General features: G+C 25.3%; 1 long non-coding RNA gene across 1 annotated transcript; it reads right to left on the bottom strand.

Moving 5' to 3' along the window:
• Positions 1-352: 352 nt before the first annotated feature.
• LOC115242480 lies at positions 353-1085 on the bottom strand. Its single transcript, XR_003885055.1, has 2 exons — positions 1054-1085; positions 353-826 (listed from the first exon to the last, which is right to left on the bottom strand). It is a non-coding gene; the product is annotated as an uncharacterized LOC115242480 (long non-coding RNA).
• Positions 1086-4689: the final 3604 nt, after the last annotated feature.

Genomic DNA, 4689 nt, shown 5'->3' with positions numbered 1-4689 from the left:
AAACATAAGAATCAAATTTATAAAACTTAAACAATAAACATAAAATTGTATAAATAATAATAATCTTAATGTTTTTTTCTGATGTAAAAATAGCAACGTTTTCTGAATCAAACATAAATGATATAACATAAGAATTATTGTACAGATTAATTATGCAATATGATGTGCCGTACATGTTTTATATATACATATATAGTTATTTATTGAAAAGTAATTTTATAATTTCATATAAAAATATATGCATTTCTAAATGTGGTATATGTATTTTGGTGTACGTATTTTTAATTTTGATTAAAAAAGTTGTTTGTCAAAAATTGTTTGGATTAATATTTCTTTCCAATTTTTCTATTACCTTATTGCGACGAGTCCAAAGTTCATATTAATATCATTTCGAAAACCTGGGATTGCGACAAGTTGCAGTTTCGGAACTTTCATCTTCTTAAGAGGTTTAAACCATTCAAATTTCAACTTCATTATGATTTTATTTGAAACTCTTTCCGCAAATTGTACATGCTCTGAGTCTGGATTGCGCCAGAAGTAATCCTTATCTATGCCATTATTGGGATAGAAATGCATCGATGAAATCATAACCATCACGAGATGAGCAGATATAGAAGGAGTGGTGTCGAAGTATGTCCATTGCATACATATTTCTGTATTATTTAATTTATGTTTGTATATTTTCTCTTGTCGTATCGGCATATTTGAGAAAACTGAATAATTGCAGTGATGCTTTATGGAAACGTCGAAAGTGGCTCTTATTGGCTTGTCCCAATATGGGAACAATCGTTGGGCCTCAATCGTCGGGAAATTTGTTTCGTTCCATCTACGATATTTTAAAGTTATTAATTCGAATGACTATCAATGTTTAATTATTTATCGATATAGAATCATCTAACATATATATCAATGATATGTTAAAAAGTATTATACCATATATATACTGTTTTAATGACTGTTTTAATGAGGTAATAGAACAAACATGTCTTGTAAAAAGCAGTAATAAATAACATTTAATAACACTGTGCTTTTAATATATTAACATTTACTTACTTTTCATTTCCTGATTTTTTTATATATGTAGTCTTTAAGATAATATTATCGTCTTCTGAGGTATTAATTGCATTAAGAAATATCATATTCAATATGTAATTTTTAGGTAATAATACAGTTTCAAAATGAAGAACACAAATTTGCGTTACATTATCATATACGATTTTTGTCGGTACATGAGAATAATATTCTTCTGGCTTAAGATTAATAACGTCTTTTTCCATCAATCCTATTGCTAAATGGCGAATTGAATTCGATGAATTTAAACTTATTTTTATAGTTGGATGAAAAATATGAATAGTGACATTGATTTCGCCATAGAAGACAACTCTGCCGCTTGCTTGATGCCCTTTTATATATGTATTAAGGGTTAGATATAAATAGGCTAGATATTCGTCATAGATTTCATCGTCTTCTTTGAAATAAGGTATTAATTTGACGTTGTAATGCATTGGTATTACATCCAAAAAGGTATCATATGTAATCGATGTATCGATGATATCTTCTGTATTTTTATCGGCAGAAAGTGCTGTCGCGATGATAAATATGAGACCGCCATAAAGTAACAGTCTTAGAAACGCCATATCACTTATTTAGATGCCTACAATAACTTTCTTTGTTGAAAAAGAAACAAATATAAATTCAAGTTGAGACAATGAAATTTACAGCAGACAAATCTAGAAAATATTAACTATCTCCGAAGAGATAATTAGTTTCCTTGAGTAACAACAAATTTCATCCGTATTCAATATTTCTATGATAGATCGACCTATGTTTATCAACATGTTATTTTCAAAATTTGTTGTTTCATTTTTTAGATGGTTATGTCCTCAGTGAATTAGTGACACAAAACTATCTAACGGAAAATTAATTTTTTTTCAACTTTTTTGATATTTGTATGTTTTCAGATATATACATATAGGGAACTGATCGAACACGATTTGATTATTTTACTTATATGTGTCATATATCATATTTATTTCTTTTTAAATCGAGAAAATAGACATTTATTGTTTGTTCGTTATACGTTTGAGTAATCGAGTTTAAAGAAATCTTGCACATAAATTGACTTTACCAAAATCATTACCAAAAAATATATAGAATAATTTAAATGCGTGCATGGTAATAAATATTGTAATTTCTAACATTGCAATATATTATCCAGTTTTCAATTATCTATTTAAAAATGTGTAAATTAAATATGAACTTAAATATTAAAAAAGTTTTTTGCTTAATCTTAAATTTTTGATTCCAAGGACATTTCGCAACATTATTATAATAAATAAAATTAAACTTTTTGTTAAATAAATAAAATTTAGAAATTTAGAAAAACATGTAATTCTATTCCTAAATAGGAAATGTATAAAAATTATACTAATGAAATAAAAGATTCCTAATGAAATGTCGGCAATTTTGGAAAAAATATAATTTAAAAAGAATTAAGATGTGCTCATCACGTTGATACCGTAATACTATTAATTGCGTTCTATATATTTTCTATGTATCCTTAAAAAAAGAGATGCATAATATTCTGTTTTTAGCGACTTACCTTGTATATTAAAAATCAATGCCTATTATAATATAGTTCCTTTTTCTTTACAATCAAAAGAATCAATTACAATTGTTTCACGAGCGTTAATATTGTTACACCTTAACCACTCATATATTTAGACTATCGTAATCTTTCCGTTTCGAGAAGTAATCGAGAACTAACAATGTCGATGTCACACATCATAACAAAATAAGGCTAAATACATAAGGCTGTCTTAGAATATTGATGTAATAGATATCATAATAAATACGTTAGGTCAAGTTCTACAAAATTTAGGATGGATTAAAATCTATATTTGTATTTTAAGAATCATTAATATGTTTCTGTTAATTTTCGAATATTTTTATTTTGTTGTTAATTTCATATGTACTTTTCAATAACTAATAAAATAATATTCGAAATAAAAATAATAAATGTTAAACTATATAAAACATTACTTTTTATGCTAATATTATAACAAATATTATATATATAAAATTATAGATTGACAATACTTGAACAGAAATTGTAATATGATAATATTATATAAGAATAATATTTTCAAAATATTGTTGCACTAGTAAATCGTCATCGAATGCTGGAGTGATATTTTTGCGTTTTTAACATCTCGGAGCAGTGCGAGGTGAATTGAGACAAAGCGAAGAATAATGACAGGATTCAAAAGAAACAGCGAGTATATCGTTTTGATCTAGGAACAGATTAAAATGTGAAAAGAAAAATTATCGATTTATTAAAAAATACAATAATATTCAAAAAATATAATGGGAGCAATTAATTCCAAATCTCTTACAAACAAACTAAAACTTTTATTATTGAAGCTTTAATTAGGCATACATAATGAATTATTATATTTGTTACAATATGCTAGCTTTCAGTTCTCGATCCGCATATTTAATGTCGTTTACAGAGCTTTAAATTAATGTTTATGATATATGTAGAACTATCTATGCAAAAATATTCTGAAAGTTGACGGAGTTTCCGATTTTTTGTTATATATGATTAATATGTCGCTCAGTTTTTTATAATTATTTGTCTATACCATACGTCAAATGATCGCGCAAAGAATCTGAAATGGAAGTTACACAAAATAGATGATTTTACGAAAATTACGGTATCGATGTATACAATTTTGCTAAAAGTATGTTCTGCAGACTTTTATAATTTTATTTTCGAATTTTTATTTTTATTTCTCTCTAACATCACGTTGCACTAAACGATATTATGCGCGTCAGTAAGTCGTAATTATTTACTATTATGGTGTTATTAAATTGTAAATTTTGACTTAGTTTTAATATATTGCACTGCACTTTTTTCATAGTAAATATATGAAGATAAGTTAAAATATTTATGTAAAAATTGATAATTTTGTATTTAATCTTTAAAAGTTAAAATATTTTACGCCTTTCTTCCGCGGCACATACATTTTTAATAAAAAGTTTTTTATTTATTAAAAATGCAATAAATATATGTATATTATTTGAAGACGTTTTAAAGTGCATGTTTTGTTAAGCTTTAAAAAATGCGTAATAAATAGATATTAATGAATATTAATTAATATTAAATCCAGGCAAGATATAAATTCTTAATAAAAATTTAGTAGAATATAAAATGGATTTTATAATATTTTCTGTTATAATCCATGCTAAAATTAAAAAAATTGCGTGAAATATTAACAAAGATTCATAAATAATACTAATTCTTTTTAATTTGTTAAAATCAACATTAAATATTTAATAGATTGTCGCAAACAAAAATATTAGCAATCCATCATATACAGGTTTGCTTCTTTTTAATTAAGTTAAACTATCTATAGATTTATAGTATGTGATAATATTTAGTATATGTTATAGTTTCTCGTCAAATTATATGCATTAAAAGTTCACAGAGCGTGAAAATATTTTTTTAATCATGCTTTTATTTTTAATATATTGTTTTTCAAATTAAAGTCAATTCATGTCACGCAAATTTTAGAGATGTTACGAGCCCTTTCAGTCTCTTTCTAATTTTACATGTAAGTTCATTCTTAATTCTTCCAACAATATATTATAATGCTCTTCGTAAAGCTGTAACGTTTATTCCCTCTC

Source organism: Formica exsecta, unplaced genomic scaffold (assembly GCF_003651465.1).
Source record: "Formica exsecta isolate Colony F162 unplaced genomic scaffold, ASM365146v1 scaffold5990, whole genome shotgun sequence".
Lineage (NCBI taxonomy): Eukaryota > Metazoa > Arthropoda > Insecta > Hymenoptera > Formicidae > Formica > Formica exsecta.
Note: the sequence above shows the minus strand (reverse complement) of the source record. Positions and strands in the feature narration are given on the sequence as shown.